A 19,160-nucleotide genomic window follows, 5' to 3' on the forward strand; every position below is an offset into this window, starting at 1 on the left:
CTACCAGAAGGTTTGGTTCAGTTTCAGATAGATGTCTTTGCGGACCGGACCTGCAGTGGACCACTAGACATTAATAGACCCAACCAACAAATCTTTTGAATTTTTATAACGGCTCAGATCACCATGCTATTTGCCCATAGAAACAAAGTGGTACCAAACATGGCCGGCCACTGCCAAAGCTAAGCCCGTGACGTTTTACCAAGGCACTGACGTCACAAATGAGATAGCTCTATTAGTTAATAACGTCCTATTCTAGAACTGTAACATTTGCATCATTTTATTGATTTTGATGATATCTAACATGGATATTTTTCACTAATTTGTGATTAATGTCAGCAAAAACAGGAAACTCCTTGCAAGTTTTTTATTATTAGAAACAGATTTAATATTTAAATTGCAACTGTTTAATAAATGTACTACAAATAAACTACGCCCATTGTAGCAGCTATACGCCTATAATAAAATGTGTCTGTTTAACTGACGGCTTACATCTGAAACGCAATCGAAAAACCAAACACACACACACACACCCCAAATCAATTGCGCGACAAATTTCTATAACGCGAGTCTACTACATATAAACCGTACGCTCTGATAGACAGCGAGCGATCTCGAGGGAAAGCTAATATCTAAATTAATACGATTGAGGGTAAAAAGCGTATACCCAATTGCTGTTTAACATTACGTCACGGAGCTGAGAGAGCTAAAGGTCTTATGAATTATGCAAAGCCAATATAGGGTCAAATGAGGGAGGCTACGAAAACATCTCCGGTTACTAAGTGGCGATAGAATACTCCACCCTCGTACCACTATCGTTTTGTGCAACCGCAATTTGATAAAATAATGAAAGCTTAGGCGCCTGAATACGCAATGTTAAACCTGATGAGAAAGAAAGTAGTGTTGATGAGTGCTTGAACATGAGAAAGGCCCATAATTTTAAAACCTGCGTTTAACTCTTCCAGTCGGTTTGACATAATAACAAGATGAGCCAAACATATTAAGGGTTTTTGAAAAAGATGTAAAATCCAACAGTGCTACCGAAACTGATAAGGCGATTGGTGCCTTTCAGCTCTACAGTATCTACTGAATTCTTAATGAAGAACTTTGTCCATATATTCACTTATTATTCAACTTCAGATTTCTAACAATTCAATACTATTACTATATTCTATTACACTCATATGGCAGTCATGCTCCTGATTTGATTCGGAAATTTGCAAAATTTAATAAGAAATTTATCATGATAATATTAAAATGTATTTTGTTTTTTTTCAAAATATTTTGACTATTTAGGCTACCTAAATTATACAGACTTTGGTTCTATAAAAAGTTATTAAGTTACACTAGTTTCGAAAGGATGACACTGTATTCCATAGCTATCGCTTATTTTATTTGATCGAGAAGCGATATCTAGTTCACTAGGGAGAAGATTAAGATTCCTAAGCATTCGCGCGCCATAGTCCCAGTCCCCCTTTCAAAATACAAGGGGGGGGGGACGTAAAAGGAGGCCAGGCTATTTCGTCTCTCCTCAGTAGGAAAATACGTAGTTTTCGTCATCAGCGTCGCGCCGACGTGAGTTTTCAAGAACCAATGAGATGCTGGTTGTAATTTAGAGGCGGGGATTAACTACGGACCTACATTAGGACTGGAGATAAAGCTAGGAATGTGGCCAATTTATACCTTCTCCCTAGGATTTTATCTAAATCACTTACTGGTCAGCAGTAAGGTTTTAAGAAAAACTATATTAGCAGACCGCAGTCTTGAATATTAAAAAATTAGTGACAAGAGAAGTTGATGAAGGCGTGCCCCAAGCAAAGAATTTATCCCGCCAGCCACCCAGGATATGTCAAACCAAACATTTCGCGTAATAAGGTATAGACGTTGCTTAAAAATGTTTTTGCAAAAATGTTGTTCTTTATACGTAACGCGTGTCGGTTGCGGTAACCCTTTTCGCGGACACTTTAGCAATTAGAGTTAATGCAAATCGCTTGACGTTACCAATTTATAATCAGCCTTCTAGCCTTCCAGACCCCCATGGGCACATTTGAAGCTTCCATAGCTAGCTAGAATTTCGTTCGTTGGAATAAAATTAATAGAAGGGGCGGAGTACTTCATTTTGGGGCCCCGAAAAGTGGACTCTCGTCCTACGGTTGCATTCCACACTCGTATTTCAAACAGCTTTCATTGGCATAGTGCAATTGTTCAAGGGTTTAAAAAACTCTTATATTACCTCCTTCTGTTCCAAATCGCAAGAGAATCATAATGAAATGAGAACGTTTAGAGATTGGAGTTTGAAGTCTAAATATTGAGAAAACATTGCTTCTGTTCACCTGATACGTTTCATTTAAGGTGTTTTTGCATTTATCATGAGACAATTTGAAATTTTGTATCATTCTTGGTTATATCATAGACAAGTAACATTTTAGACTATAGAAAACATTGTAGCAGAACAGGAGTTTGATTCTGATGTTTGAAGTCTTATTTAGAGAAAATTTGCGTCGGTTCACATTCTAAATTTCTTCTAAGGTGTCACCTTTGACATCAAACAGTTTGAAAAATTCGAATTAATATCGGTCATACCACAGACATTTTAGGGTATACAAACATTGCAATTGAACTTTATAAAGCAAAGTTTTTGCATTTAGTTTTTGAGTGTAATAAAAGAAGAATTTTCGCTAGCGTCCTGAAATGGACACACCAGCATGGATATTCTACTTTAGCCTTCCAAATGAATTTTGGAAAGAAAACGTTCAATAGTTATTAGCCAACAGAAGATTAGGTGGTGCTCCGTATTTGAACTATAAACAAATTTATGAATAAATAAACAATTATGCACAAATTTAGGGATAATTAACCCAATTATCCATAAATTTGTTGAAAATCCAGAGGTGTAATTTAGGACTTATAATTGCTTCATGGTACGTCGAAGTGCAGAGTTTTGCTTAAGTTCAGCTTTCGCTAAATCACTAGTATGGTGTCGCACGTGGAAAACATCTTTAAAGTGAGGGCGAAATCGTAAATGAAGCTATTTTTATTTTATGATAAACAAGGTGGTCAAACGCCATCTGGACTATTTTATCCAAGACTTTTGAAAACGGTCTATACTCATGTCGCTTCGCATTTGAGTGCCGCCGTTACGAGAAAAGTCATTTTTCGAATCTTTAAATGTGTACGGAAATATTATATACTTGGAGTAGGATCAAATATAAATCACTTTTATGATTTTTTCTTTTCACCATCCCTTTAAAGGCGGGTTAAAGATTCGTGGTAGATGCTTCAATACCAAGGCTTTATCTTCACATTATCTGTAGAGTTTCCATTGGATTGAGAAGCGCGCATTAAAACAAGGGTATTGGGTGGGGGTGGACAGTATATTGATAAAAAGAGGCTCGTCAGTTCCTATCGGAAGACTTCTTAATCTTCTCTCTTGATGGTATGATTCTTTTTTGTTTTTATCTGTTTACAACAAGAGGAAAAAAACCTTGGGAACGGGAACCGCCGTAACACGTTCAAGGACGCTTGCAATTCTAGTTTTCGTCTCTTCAAGCTAAAAGAGTTGCCAACGATACAATATTGAAATATATTTTATCATAAGTTCATAAGATATGTTCTATAAGTTTGGCACTCTTTACAAACTGGAGTTTGTCATGAAGTGACGAAGGCGAAACGAATAATACATTCTCGTAAAGCGACGCCTGGTGAGGCGCTGTCAAAGCCTTAGTACAGACTAAATAGGAAGATGGACTGCAAAACCGCTTATTGCTTGTCGTTCTCGAACTATAGCTCCGAGCTCGAGCTGTAAGTCTCTAGCATTACGAAGTCATACTTATGGAACATATCTTATGATTTTAGACATACACAATCAAGGATGATCTAGATTTTGATGAGGCAACCAAAGCAATTAGTCTTTAAATGTTCATGTTAAAATGCATTTGAGAGAAGTAAGAGTGTGTTTTAAATTATTTTAATAATAACAGGGATAGATAGACTTTTTTAAGACGGAATGGGTAACAGGGTTATTCGGGTGCGCGTCCTAGTCCACGACCCCCTTACCCGTGACGGAGGGGTATGAAAGAAGAGGCGGGTCTTATTTTTGTTATGGCGTTGTATGTATATCCGGGTCAAATAAACGTCGTCTGCCCCTTCGTCTGCCAAGTTGAAATGGGCTCGGATTGTAATTTTTGAAATAACATTGTTTAAAAGTGGAAGTTACACAAGACATAGGGCTTGCAACTGAAAAAAAAACGGGGAAGACCCAAGAAAATTAAAAGTGAGTTAGAATTGAGTAAATGTCTTCATAGATATTACAGCACGAACAGGTTTTAACCAAACACTAAGCTCACAAAACTCCTGACCATTCACTAAGCCTTGGTTAACTTCATCAAATTCGTTTACAAAATCATGAGGATAGTAGAAATGATTGGCTTAAGAAAGAATTAGCGAACACTTTTCACCTTTACAGATGTACTCCAAATCCAAAACACCGGCACCAAATTCACTAACTACCTTCTTAATTGCTATTAAAAACAATTCCCGAATAATTACCGGACCCTCGCATTTAGACGGCTCCATTTTGAACCCCTGTGAAGACGCTTATCTGTACAACCATAGCCCACTCGATCCGCGCTCTATAGCTATAGCGCGAGCAGCTTGCGTCGTGACGCGCGTGATCGAGTGGGCTATGGTACAACGCAAGAGGGGTCGTAGTCATGGCGACAGAGGTAAACAGGAATTACGTATTTTTGGCCCTCCCTGTCAGCAACGTCACCAATACGTAGTTTTTGTGAGCCAATAAGATAATTTAATTTTTTTGGTTACGTGTTGAAGGAAGGGACTATATACTCGTCTATGAGTCGGACTGAAGTAAAGGCCAAACATTGTTTATTCCGTCTTAAAAAAGTCTATCTATCCCTGATAATAATATAAATTTAAATTACTGTTTTATCAGAATAAAACAGTAATTTAATTTTTAAGGTCATTGTTGTAGAACATCTTTGGTACCATTTTGAGACAATCATATATCTTGCGTAACTTATTAATTTATATGTTACGGGATCCCAAAATTTTAACAAAGTTACAAATTAACAATTACTCTAATTTCATCATATACAATAATGCACTTGACTTTGCTAAATAACTTAGTTTTGTACGAAATTAGTTCCGAAGGTTTGCCGCCAAAACATTACAGATAACGATAGAATGACTCTCACAAGTTCGTCGCTTAATTGAGTGGGAGTGTCAGGAATATACATGACGTCAGAGGGAGTTGAATTTCAGTTCAGCTGTGTATAATGGAACGATCAGAGAACCGGGTTCAAATATTATCGAAGGGTTAAAGATTAGAAAATTGAAATAATCATGAATTTTTTTACAGCATTGCAAAACTAAGAGATAATTTCATAAAGATAAATAATGACATACATATTATTGAAATATTAAAGCAACATTCTGCTTGAAATGTATGTTTTGAACTTAAAATTAGTCTCAACTACTTCAATCACGAGGGTAAACGAGGATGGGGTCAAAGTTTCCAAATATGAATATGGGTGCCAGTTTTAGACAAAATTTTCAAACTGGCAATCTGTCCAATAAAAGCCCCTTCCTTTGGAATTAAACCGGATGTAAGTTCTAAAACCTTCCCCTAGTGTTACCAGAAGTATATAATACTTCTCATCGAGAGAATTGTACCACAAAGCGTGGTAAGTGTAACGTCATTCTTCCCAACATCAGAACATTTGGGGCAAGGTTACTAAACCGAATCACATACGCGATAAATAGTTCCCTCATTATTACTCTATTAGCGTTTAACTATTTGGCAAGACAGGCTTGTGGATTTTTGTCCCACCAAAAGACGAGGTTTGTGGGTTGATTGCTGGGGATTTAGTGCCATACAATTGCAGAATTCTCCTTACGGTGCGATGCCAATTTGAAGTTTGATGAGCGGGAAAGCAAACAAAAAGGGTGAGCCTTGGAAGAATGACGTTACATAACTAAAGTATTAAGAGGATACAGAGTGGCATCCTTCTTCCATTATCCCCTTCTGGTGTTACTGATAGCAACAATGTAGTTTGGTCAAATTCGTTAACGAATTTAGACCGTTCATGTAGAAATAACAAAGATCTCTTAAAAAACAAGGTGCTCAAAACACCAGACTCCATTTTTACCCCCGACTTTTGGAAAGGCCTATCATTGGCATATGAACTTAGACGCCTATGTTGGCTTTGGCATGATAGCTTGCTGGAGCATTTCTGCAGAACCATTTAAAAAAAATAACCATTATCTGGCTGACCCTATGTTGAATTTCTTGTGAACACCGCAGCTTATTTCAATTTTTTTCCTCGTATTTCGGATGCAATTGCCAGTACTAAGTTTAACAACCACCATAAAAAGCAAAATTACGGTGCAATACAATATCTAATCGTACATATTTCCGAGAACAAGGCATGAACTTTAGGGTGGAAGCCTCGTTTTGTATTCGCAGAGCATATGGAAAAAGAAAGCTGATCCGAAGCTGCTGGCCATTGTCCAGTACAGGCCAAGCTAGGATAAGGTAGAAATGCGCGTGGCGTTTAAGAGAAATCGCCTTTGGAATCACTAATTTCAATTAAGGCATTCTTCTAACCCTCCCTGCTAAATAGGTTTTCGGATCCTCGCATTTTCCCAGTGCCCATTTGGCAAAGACCCCCTAGCGCACGTATGTACAACGCGAGTCATAGCAGGGCGACGATGAAAGATGTAAAAGGGGTTCGAAATCGAGTTACTAAGCCTAGGGACCCTGGACGGCAAAACTGACAAAGTTCAAGGGTGAGAGGGACGGGGGTGAATTGGAAAAAGTAACTTCAGGAGATTCGTTGGTAATTTTACAGTAACATTTTTGCAATTTCTTTGATCTTAGTTACAATTTATTATATTTGAAAGTAACACTAAAACTGCACGAAAATAGACCAAATCACACTAAAACTGCACCAAAATAGACCAAATCACAAAAATCTTCACGAAAATTGACGTTATCACACTGAAACTGTATTTAACTGATAAAAGTTGACCTTGTTACACTAAAACTGCTAAAAAATAGACCTTATAGAGACTAAAAATGCACGAAAATAGACCATATCACACTAAAACTGCATGAAAATAGGCCTAATCACACTGAACCTGCACAAAAAAAACCTTCTCACACAGAAACAGCACGAAAATAGACCAAATTTCAAAATAGACACTAAACAGTTTCAACTAACCAAAATTGGGAATATACTATCTTTGAAATTTCTACTCTAATGAAAAATGAGGATCAAATTGCAAGCTGCTCTTTAACTTTCACTGAAAAATAAATATGGCAAAATTTATTTGCGTAAACCCATTTCAACCTTTATCAAAACTGACCACAGACCACAGGTCCGTTATTAATTCATCCAAGAAGGAGGTTCCGAAGGAAATTCAATCGCCGAGAGAGCATTTTGCAAAATGAATAAGCAGAGTCAGAGTTGGCTATCCGTACAGGCTGTGCATTCGCGCCTTGCGTTGGCGAGCGTTGAGTAGCGTTCTATATCAACGATATTAGGCTAGAAGCTAGCGCACCTACCAGGCCTAAATGATCATCGGGTACTCCTCTCACGTTTCACCCCCCCCCCGGTACGATTTTATTAACTACAAGCCTTAATATGCTCGATAGCTTCTTTATGGCTTCTTTTAATAATTAGATCGAAAGTAATTAAGAGGTAGTTGAATCGAAATTCGAACTATTTCAATTTAACGTAACACCCTTCCTTCCTCCCCCCTCTATCGCTCGTTTGACGTTCAACTATCACCCCAAAAGTACGTGACGTCAATGGCCTAAAGACTTATAATTACACAGAATCAAGGGATACAGTATATCTATCCTATGATTTCGCTTTGATTTATAATTTAATTTGATCAAACTAGTTATGAATATCAATTTTTTAAACACCAAATTATGCGTACGCAGTAATCACAATTATAAATTTTTTCATGTTTTAAGTTAGGCTATAAAAATATTACGCATAAAAAACGTGTTTTTGTGGCATCTTCGCAAACTGATCTTGAATAAAATTGAGAGGTCACCTTATGCTACTCGGTGACCAGGGATAGATTTAATTTTAGAAGTATGAATGGAGAACAGAGTAATGTGGGTGCGCGTCAAAGTCCCGGACCCCCTTCCCCGGGACGGTGGGTGGGGTATGAAAGAAGAGGCGGGTCATAACGACAGAGGTAAAAAGGACTTACGTATTTTTGGCCCTCCCCTTCAGCAACATCATCAAAACGTAGTTTAAGTGAGCCATTAAGATAATTTAGACTTTTCGTTACGTGTTGAAGGGAGGGAGGGGGCTCTATCCTGCGACTGAAGTAAATGCTAACCGTTCTCCATTCCTACTTCTAAAATTAAATATATCCCTGGTGACTAAAAAAAATTTTATTCGTTGAGAAGATGAAAAATGTTAAAGTTGGAAGAGAAGCAAACACCATGGATTCAAATGATAGTTGAAAGGTCATCCAGTTCAAACTTTCGAGATGAAAAATATTCTGAAGGATCGAAGAGTTCTGAGTTCATCCAGTTCAGACTTCAGGGTTTAAAAATATAGTTAAAGGATAGAAAACGTTCTGAAAGTGAAGGTCCCATAATACAACAACAGGGTTCGAAAAATGTCAGTTCTGTTGCAGAAAGGTTACATAGGAATTCACGGATGGTGATGATGTGTCGAAAACATTGATGTTTTCGCAATGATATATCGCGATGTCGACTTTTATCGAGTATCGAAACCAGTTTTTACAGTGTTTAAAATGATATCACACCAATGACTATCAAAATTTCTTTGAAAATATTTTCGGGACTTTCCATGGGGTCTCCATTGTTTGCCGTTATAATTCATAATTACACTTGTTTTGTAGCTTCTTATACCCTAAAATCAGGTTATTTACTTTTGTGGTCAGGTGACTTCAAAAAGGGCGAAATCAGGAATATTTCGGTTAACGGTATATCAATATTTTTTAACAATATAACGAATTACTATTGCGATAATTTGAAAATTGGGATATATCGAAATAACGAGGTCACCATTTCGATATTCTTTTCAAGATCTATAATACACGCCACTGGCAGTGTGTTCACAAGATCAGCCATAGCGAATATTTACCAATAAGATTTTCCAATTATTTCAAATTTCGCACGGCATAAAATGATTAGAGACAGTCCCCTAGAAATTAACAGCCCCTGGCTGCGTTCAGTAACCGGCATCAAAAACATCGATGACTAAAAGATGACATCGATGTTTTACTGAACGGTTTTTCGCGTCTTTGGGCGTGACGTCATGATGCTCATCGGATGCCCATCAGAAAAATCGGCTGTGAGAGGAGGTTTTTTTGATGAGCATCGGATTCATGACGTAAATTTCGTCATTTTGCGCCGCGAAAAAAACATGGGGGGAACTACATCCCAATCTCCACCAATTGAAAATAATAAAGAATTGACAAATATTATCCTTATGGATAATAATACTAATTATTTCGGTAAAAAAATGGAATCTGACAGAATTTTGATCTAATTGATAAATTGAAGTACAATATCTTTGTAAATAGTTTGCATTTATTATTTAAACCTCTGTCGTAACGTTATCATAATATCGTCGCCATTAAGAAAAGCATCGATTACACAAAATTGCGCCGTTCAGCAACTGCAACGTCATCATGACGTCAAAAGAACATCGATTTCATTTTCCCAAACATCGATGTTTTTTCTGATGAGTGTTACTGAACGCAGCCCCTATCTTTAAAGCGGAGTGCCTGGCTCCATCTACAAAAGTTTTTCTCAACTAACAAAAGTTAAAATTTAACGTATTCAAAATATAAGGGTATATTAATGTGAAACAACGTTTGTTTTAAATGTTTCTAATGTTCAGTTAAATGTAAATTAAAATTTCATATACGAGGCGCTGTCAAAGGCTTAGTACAGACTAAATAGGAAGATGGACTGCAAAATTAACCGAGTGTAGTCAATTCTCGCTTGTCGTTCTCGAACTAGCTCGAGCTGCAAGTCTCTAACATTACGAAGTATGTGTAGTGTCATACTTAATTTAGATATTATAAACTTATGGTAGACAATAAATAATAAATAGTCTTTGCCCCATACCCGTATGAAATATCTGCATGATGCAGTTTAAGAAACTTATTTTTTGCAACTTTTAAATTCAATAAAACAATGCTTATTTAGGTATCAATCATAAAAATAAAATGTTACTGGTCTGGAATAGGGCGTTCTTAAAATGCGCATGGGTCCGCGGACCCAATCTAGAAAACTAAACCAAGCCACTAAAAGACCTCACCTGGTGTTACTGATGGCAACCATGAAGTTTGGTCAAATTTACTAACGAATTATGACTCAGCATACAAACATACAAACAAACAACTTTCTCAGATATATATTTGAAGATATTATCGAGTTTCCCCTTTGAAATCGTTTTACCCCTTAATGCAATTTACACAGGTGGTAAACGGTTTGAATATTTTCTGCGAACGAGATTTTCGAATAGGTTTTAGCCTATTTTCTACATTTGCCTAAAATACAGTTCATCTTTCGATAAAGAGTACGTACACCTATTAAGCATTTAGGGTTTTATATTCGGTTCCGAAGTAGCCCAAGCGAGAAGGTTACTTTTTATACCCCTAAACAAGAATTATTTTTAATTGAAGTATAACACCTGTATTCACGCAAATCTTCGTTAAAAACTGTTTTTCTAGATAATTAAAAATCAAATTACTTCTAGAAGGTTATTAGTATCGTACCGCGACGAAGCTGGAGTTTTTATCTGCAGTCCGCAATAAAGCTATGATATTAAAGGTCTTTCGTGTAATGACAGAGATTTAAATCACACTCTCAGATCTCCTTACTTTATTTGAAATATAGACTTTATTATTGAATTAGCGATGTTAATAGAGCTATTTGAGACGAGTTAGTGTGTATGTTACCATGTTACATGTCCATGAAGTTTGGCCTAGGTGCTGACGTAACAAACAAAATACCTCCGGTTTCTCTAGTCCCGAAGAAAAAGAAAGAAAGTTAAAAGAAAATGTTTTATGTCATCCCAAAGATTCACTTCCATTTAGCGTTTAAAAACAGCTAACGAATTGAAATAACGCGGCATATTTTCAGAGCTACAGTGCCATCTATACAAATATTTCGCAAACTGAAAAATTATGGCTATTAAAACAAGTTTAATATAATTCATTATATTTACAAATTTTAAACTGCAATTAAAATTGCTAACCAGCATAAAAACACGAAGTTCTAATTTTTACCGCCCGAGTGCGATACATGCCGATGTTTTTTTTTTTTGAAATCGTGCGCGTCTTTCGTATAAAGCCTCTTCGATGTAGCTAAGAGGGAAAGATAAGGGTGAAAAACTCGTTCTCGGCGCCTGCGGTGTAGCTGTTTTGGGTCCAGAGGCTGCGCGGAGACGGCTATGGGTCAACCCATTTGTACGTCTCGATACTGAGGATTGCTTGTGTCTATCCCTTTTATTTTCATCTGAGGCTGTTGTTTTTTCATGTACTACTCTAAAGTGGTGTAGCGCTACTTCGGTTCCAAATAGGAATACCTATAAAATAGCGATATCGCAGCCGCATTGGCAAAAATGGGCCCGTATTTCTTCTTAGAAATCTTGATTTCTCTCGGAGAGCGTGCTAACCTTCTATATAAACTTACAGCATGCAATAAAGGGGCGGTGGTGGTCCCAGACCCGATTTCGGAAAAAAACCGTAGAAGTACTACTGATCTATTACGTGGCTTGCTTAGGAGGGCATCTAACCATTTCCGAAATAAATGTACATATACCCCGGGGGAAAACCATCAAGTAGTCTGCTTTTAGCGGAAGAACCAATGAAAAAGTTCCGCAAAAAAAAAATATTTCACCTTGAAAATCTAATGGTATCAAAGGCTAGTAGAACGTGGAAGTAATGATATTGTTCCTGCCTTCAGTCTCAATACGCTTTAAAGGAAATTCGATGAGCAGCGAAGTTATAATACAATTTCAGTAAGAGAAAGGACCTAATAGCTTAAGTTTGTATCCACGTTGAGGTTGTGAAACTGTAACTGTTTCAAAACTCTGAGATTTTTTGTTTATGCGGTTGACCAAGTCTTAAAACCAGCTGTCAGTACATGCAATGCGTCGGGACGGGCTTGGTTAATGCGTCGGGACGGGCTTGGTTAATGCGTGTAACGGGCCGGGCCGGAAAACCAACTATGTACTCGGACCCGTGGCGTGTTTCGGACTTTTTCAAAATGCTCAATCCCGGGCCGGGCTCGCATCGGGCCTGAAAAACTCGGCCCGTGTAGGTCTCTGATTAGTATATTGTTCGTCCATGTCTGCTCACGATCCGCCAAGCCTACAGCGCAGGCGCCAAAACGCGAGATGAAACTCCGTGTGTTTACCTATTAGCAGGGATTTTAAAACATGTATAAAGCATATAATATCCCTGGTTTTAGTAACATTGAAGTAGCTTATACGTCTCCCGTGAAGGAAGTGGTAAGGGAGAGATTCTATGCTTTTCTCGGAACCGATCGAGTCAGCCTTAATGCTTCTGCACGCGATATGTCTTCAAGGATTTTAAGGCCCTTTTTATTACAACATTAAAACGGAAGAGGCGGAGCTATAGAATAAATGTATACTTTTCTTTGGGTTCAATCTGATATAATATTATAATATATTTTGTTATTAGTCTGAAAAATCGCAAAACGATATTTAATAAACTGAATTTTAAGTAAACTAGCTAGAAATTTGAGTTGAAGGTCGGGAAGATTAAACAAAAACTTGATAGAACAGTTCCTAAAGGTAATGGTTTGAGAATTTCTCTGAAAAATATGTTGGAACTTGTTGTAAAACGTAATTACACCTACAGATTCTTAGACCTTAGTGCACGATTTGACCGATAGGGGCGTGTAAGGTGATCTCTACAGAGATCTGAGAGAGAACACTGATGTAACTGACGTGGGCTAGATAGTTTGAGTATTAATGCTTTAATGGATTTTAGCTAATAAAGTATTTAATTATATTGGTATAACCAGAAGTGAGATGAGACCAGAAGTACTGAGCTAACCAAATTCTTCACTCGGCGAAAGTGAATATTCTTGATAACACAAGAACGGTTGGCCCTCTAGTAGCGGTTTCTGAATTTTCCCTACAAAACGTGAGACGCTCGCGGTGGTAGACGGCCGAACTAGATTCAAGGAGCCGCTTTAGGTTGAGGGAAAGGGGGTAGGAAATGTTTTTGGAACTCCACCAATTTTTTTCACAGTAGTGTAGGCGCGTGGGAAGCGGTATAAAATCCTCAAATTTGTTCACTAGTGCCAGGATCTACTATCAATGCTAGAGCCCTTCTCTTCTAGTCTCATCTCACTTCTGGTATAACTTGAATACCTATGCTTAGTTATTCAACCGACATACACAATAGAACCAGGGATAGATTTAATTTTAGAAGTAGGAATGGAGAGCGGTTAGTATTTACTTCAGTCCGACTCATAGCCCAGTATGGAGTCCCTCCCTCCAACACGTAACGAAAAGTTTAAATTTTCTGATTGGCTCACTTAAAGTACGTTTTGATGACGTTGCTGACGGCGACGGCGAAAAATACTGTGCAAAGGTAGCATAATCATTTGGTCCTTAATTGGGATCTTGTATGAAGGGGTTAACGAAAATTAGCTGCCTTAAAAAAATATTTTGAATTTTAATTTTTTTTAATAATGCAAAAATTTATTTAAGGGACTTTATACTTCTGTCACTATTACCCGCCTCTTCTTTCATACCCCTCCGTCCCGTGGAAGGGGGTCCGGGACTTTGACGCGCGCCCAGATTACTCTGTTCTCCATTCCTACTTCTAAAATTACATCTATCCCTGATAGAACTAAAAGTCATCTGACAGGAAGTGCCACTCTACGCTTATGCACGAAATTAAAAATATACTAAAACATTATTATGCAGAACTCGCCTACAGTATTTTTACGACGCGTGGACCACTTTGCCTATACTAGAGACACGTTTCAATAATGACCCAAAATTCCTGACAAGAGTAAGGGCATATTTCCGTAATCAAGTGATTTATAACAGTAATTTAGCTATGCTAGATTTCTTTAAGTATTTTATGACTTCATTTATGTTTACCTAAGTTTATATACGATAATTTTTATGTTTTATTGAAATATATGAATAGCGTCATAAACAAAGTTCTGTTGTACAAAACGTCAAATGTTTATGTTTTTAGCACACACAGTTATTTGTAATAAATGGCGTTTAACGCAAATGTACGAAAACATTTTGAGTTTTTGACTCACTTAAAAACCCTATGCAGATAAAACGCTCCAATTGATTTTGAAAACTAATTTCCATAAATCTAATAACCTAAATAATGAAAGTTATTAACGTTTTCTTAAATAATGGATTCATATACCCCTACTTTAGAATATAAAAAATTAATATGAGTTAATATAGAGTTGGAAAGGCCGTGCAATTGCAGTTTCATGCCCTTCAAAACCTTTCACCATAAAGAGCTCGCGATTCAACTGGAAAACTGAATCTCAAAGGGATGTCATAATTTGACATTTCTATTCAATGGGTTCAATAGTCACGTAGCACCTTGGTATTACATGAAATGTGTTTCATCTTTAGATTGGTTTTCATTGGGCATTCTAGGTCCTAGCAAAGCTAACCCTAAAATTTCAAAACACGTGACGACTACTGAGAGTCTAGAGAGTAGAGAGAAACAATATTTCGAACATTTCCAGCTGCCATAGCGTCGTATATTGGGAAAAAAGATTGTATTTTTGAACATGGGCCGTATAAGTGATTTACCAGATGCAATTACATGGAATCCACCAATCCACCATAGGTTATCGGCACCCCTATGACAGTGGCTAGCTGATATTTCATAAATTTGTATTGCGCTTGGCAGCCTTGACAGACCAAGTTTGCGAAAATGGGTAGTAACCTACTATGTTAACACACATTTTGACTTGATCTATATATCTGGAATTCTTTCAGAAATCCGTATTATCTACAAGACAAAAAACATTTGGGTGTTTTCCAAGGTGCTAATGGTTTAGAATTGGGGATTTTGTTAAAAACAATAAATGAAATACCAAAACTGAGCAGAAAGAAAGAAAAATTCGTGGAAGCAGCCAAGGATTGAATGGGATTAAGGCCTCGACCTCGCGGATCCGAAATCCTTAATAAGGCAGGGGCTTCCTACTAAATCTTTCATTCCCATTTATATATCCTCGCGATGGGTTCGACTTAAACCATAGATATAAGAAACAAAAGCAAAATATTTCGGAGTACATGTTGGAAAATCAGTTTTGTTTGATTCATTTTTATATTTCATTTATCTATGGTGTGTTAGCCCATATTTTAATAACTGTCTTCCATTCTGTCGTCGACTATAACATCAGCGGCCTTCCAGTTCAATGTCACCATTTCAGCCTTCCTGTGGGCAACGGGGATCCATCGAAAACACTTTAGAAGGGTAGCCTCCATCCAATATCTTATGAATTCTTAACGCGTACGATGCGCTTTATGACTTTGTGGTTATAGCATATTTGGATATTCTTTGTAACACTCATCTTCAAGACTTAAGGTCAACCAGAATGAATTCTAGGCATAAAGAGAGAAGCTATTTTGTGAAGTTTTAATTCCAGAATCTCAAATATAAACATTGCATGGATTTAGGTTTATAATTAGCGAAGGAAAGTGTGGCGATAAAAGCATAAAATAAAACTTTTCGCAATACGATGTAGAAATATTGCAACTTCAACCTTCTTGTGTTTTTCATTGAAAACAATATGAAAATGAAGTTGGATGCTTTCCTTTTATACTCAATAAATTTTAGAAGATACCAAGAGCAAAATAACCCGGAGTTGTTCGTCAGTCCATTGGAGGTTTTTGTTACTACCGATTTTAACAGATGGCGACGTGTTTACCCCAATACTAGCAGAAGTATATAATGCTTATCTTTGAGAGAAGTGTACCGCAAAGCTGGGTAATTGTCACATGATTCCTCCCAACATAATTTTACATTTGGAGCAAGGTTACTAAAGCGAATAGAAATTTCCCTCTTTATTACTCTATAGTAACGCTTCGTGGCTTAACTACTTGCCAAGGCGCATGCGCTTGTGCATATTTTGTCCCACGTTAAGACGAGGTTTGTGGGTTGAATGCTAGAGGTTTAGTAGTACCAAACAGTTAAAGAATTCAACCGACGGTGCGATGCCCATCTGTAGTTTGATTATAATAAGGAAAGCAAACAATTAGGGTGATTCAGGGAAGAATCATGTTACATAACCTCAACCTCAAGCGGATACAGAATGTCACCCTTCCATTATCCCCTTTTGATACTAGTAAAATTAGGCGTTATTCCGTAAAACGTTTTTTGTTCGCCATTTTTCAAGGTGACCTCGGAATACAAACTATTCTTTAATGTGTACCTAGTTGAAATGACAGTACGTCCTTGCAAAATTTCAACTACCCAGGTAAAGCGGTTTGGGCAGGGCGTTGATTATCAGTAAGTCAGTCAGGGCTTTTACTTGCTCGTATGAATTTAAAGATAGTAAATTTAAATGTGTTTATGTTAATTGCGATACATTCCTAATCATCTGATTTAAACTATTCGTGAGTTCCTGTTACGAATGTCGTGCCGTAAATTTTTTCGCGTCCCCTTCCACGTAACTAATTAAATAATTAAATTTTTGGACCTGAGTTAGGGTAGTCTTCTCATCCACGGAGGTTCGAAACTGTGACCAGAATCCGTCCCATTCGGTTATGTCACCATGCAGCAAACTTCGGTAGTGCAAGTTCCGGTAGTTTGGACTCCTGAACCTTGCAGGTCGACTCCACTATTGTTAACGGTGACGAAGAGGCTCCACTCTGAGTTCGGTATTTCCTGAGCCACCTTTCCGCAGATCTACGACTCATAGGTATACGGTCTTGATAGTCCATCGCGGTCTCGGTTTCTTTTTGCCATGTCTTTTCCCGCGAGCGAATAGCGCACTACTTCCGAATCTAATTTAATTAAGATTTCCTCTTTATTTAAAAGAAGCGCGAGCTGGTCCTCCACATAATCTTCATTGGAATTGGGACCCTTTGATAAGACATTCAAAGTGTTCATTAATCGCGAAACACTGGATCCCGTTGTGGTTCTACGCGATTTGGCTTTTGCTAATTCATCTAGGCGCATATTTTCATCTTCTTGTTGCGCGGCAGTTAGAGACATCTTGGTTCTTGGCAAGGGGGGCCCATACGCGCTTTTCGCGCGTCGAGTTTTCGATTTTCCAGACAACCAGCGCGTTGGTTTACAAAGCTAGCACGGAGGGGCTTATAAAATATCTTACATATGTCTGTCAGCCATCCAGTCTTTTCAGAAACAGCGTTATAGTGCAAATGTTGTACAAATAATTTTTGTGCGAGTATTTTTTAATTATGAATTTTAGTTGATCGGTTAATGTGTTTATAAGAGTAAAAATAAATATAAATATAGGCACAGTAAATTTAATAAAATCCATTTATTTCACAGACTGTTTAATTACTTTGGAAGTTGGAATAAAGTTTTATTTCAGGTGCCTGCACATGGTACAAAATAACAATTACTATTCTAGTATAATAATTAGTGCAAACTATTGATTATAATAATTATAATTGATTATTATTAATATTATAATTATTCTATCTCGTGAAACATGACAAGCTGAATCGACCGGTGCCCAAGCCGAAACCGAGGCTTACCGGATATTTTAATACGTGACAAATTATAGTCAAAACAAAATCACTGGCCGTTAGCTTCAAAGCCAAAAATAATATTAATGGTAGTCTTAAATAACTATTAGGCATATATTATTTACTTGAGATTCTCGTGTATATTTACCCGGAACAACTTTTACCGACCAGGGCCGTGAGCCCGTGATTCACTCGCCCGACTCCCGAAGAATGTTGTCGGAGCCTCGGACTCTAGATCTCGCGGAGGATATTTGCCGTTTCGCGCCCAAACCCCAAAAGTATCGGCCAGGAACCGTTAACCGTTTAGCGAAAGATTTCTCTCTCCCCACTTTCATCACACGTGACACTTCGCCCTCTCAATTCACAAGCGGTACGCGTCGCCTTGTTTCGTATGTTTTGAGATATTTCTACCTCTCGCGCCTAGCTCCGAAAAACCGAGATTTTTTCGGTCTGTACGAGCCAACCTAATAGTGCAATTTTTTGCGCATATACAGACCTTGGGTTCTTGGTAAATGGGCTTGAAATTTGTTTAATGTTTACTTCAGTATATGCACTGTTGAATTGGTTGGTCTTTAGTTGGTCCTCCTTTTAAATTTTGTCCCGGGTTTCGGCACCATGTTGCGAATAGCTTCGTTCGTTGAATTTGGGTTGTAGGGAGAACTCAAGGTCTGTATATGCGCAAAAAATTGCACTATTAGGTTGGCTCGTACAGACCGAAAAAATCTCGGTTTTTCGGAGCTAGGCGCGAGAGGTAGAAATATCTCAAAACATACGAAACAAGGCGACGCGTACCGCTTGTGAATTGAGAGGGCGAAGTGTCACGTGTGATGAAAGTGGGGAGAGAGAAATCTTTCGCTAAACGGTTAACGGTTCCTGGCCGATACTTTTGGGGTTTGGGCGCGAAACGGCAAATATCCTCCGCGAGATCTAGACTCCGAGGCTCCGACAACATTCTTCGGGAGTCGGGCGAGTGAATCACGGGCTCACGGCCCTGGTCGGTAAAAGTTGTTCCGGGTAAATATACACGAGAATCTCAAGTAAATAATATATGCCTAATAGTTATATAAGACTACCATTAATATTATTTTTGGCTTTGAAGCTAACGGCCAGTGATTTTGTTTTGACTATAATTTGTCACGTATTAAAATATCCGGTAAGCCTCGGTTTCGGCTTGGGCACCGGTCGATTCAGCTTGTCATGTTTCACGAGATAGAATAATTATAATATTAATAATAATCAATTATAATTATTATAATCAATAGTTTGCACTAATTATTATACTAGAATAGTAATTGTTATTTTGTACCATGTGCAGGCACCTGAAATAAAACTTTATTCCAACTTCCAAAGTAATTAAACAGTCTGTGAAATAAATGGATTTTATTAAATTTA

At 37.7% G+C, this 19,160-nt stretch overlaps 2 long non-coding RNA genes across 2 annotated transcripts; one reads left to right on the forward strand and one right to left on the reverse strand.

Moving 5' to 3' along the window:
* Window positions 1–17,538: 17,538 nt before the first annotated feature.
* LOC149713465 (uncharacterized) lies at window positions 17,539–18,266 on the reverse strand. Its single transcript, XR_016369082.1, has 2 exons — window positions 17,894–18,266; window positions 17,539–17,831 (listed from the first exon to the last, which is right to left on the reverse strand). It is a non-coding gene; the product is annotated as an uncharacterized LOC149713465 (long non-coding RNA).
* A 162-nt stretch (window positions 18,267–18,428) lies between these two features.
* On the forward strand, window positions 18,429–19,160 carry LOC149713466 (uncharacterized). Its single transcript, XR_016369088.1, has 2 exons — window positions 18,429–18,805; window positions 18,868–19,160. It is a non-coding gene; the product is annotated as an uncharacterized LOC149713466 (long non-coding RNA).

The sequence above is a fragment of the Phalangium opilio genome, unplaced genomic scaffold, assembly GCF_054372755.1.
Source record: "Phalangium opilio isolate 3A_F unplaced genomic scaffold, DU_Popi_V2 ptg000009l_1, whole genome shotgun sequence".
Lineage (NCBI taxonomy): Eukaryota > Metazoa > Arthropoda > Arachnida > Opiliones > Phalangiidae > Phalangium > Phalangium opilio.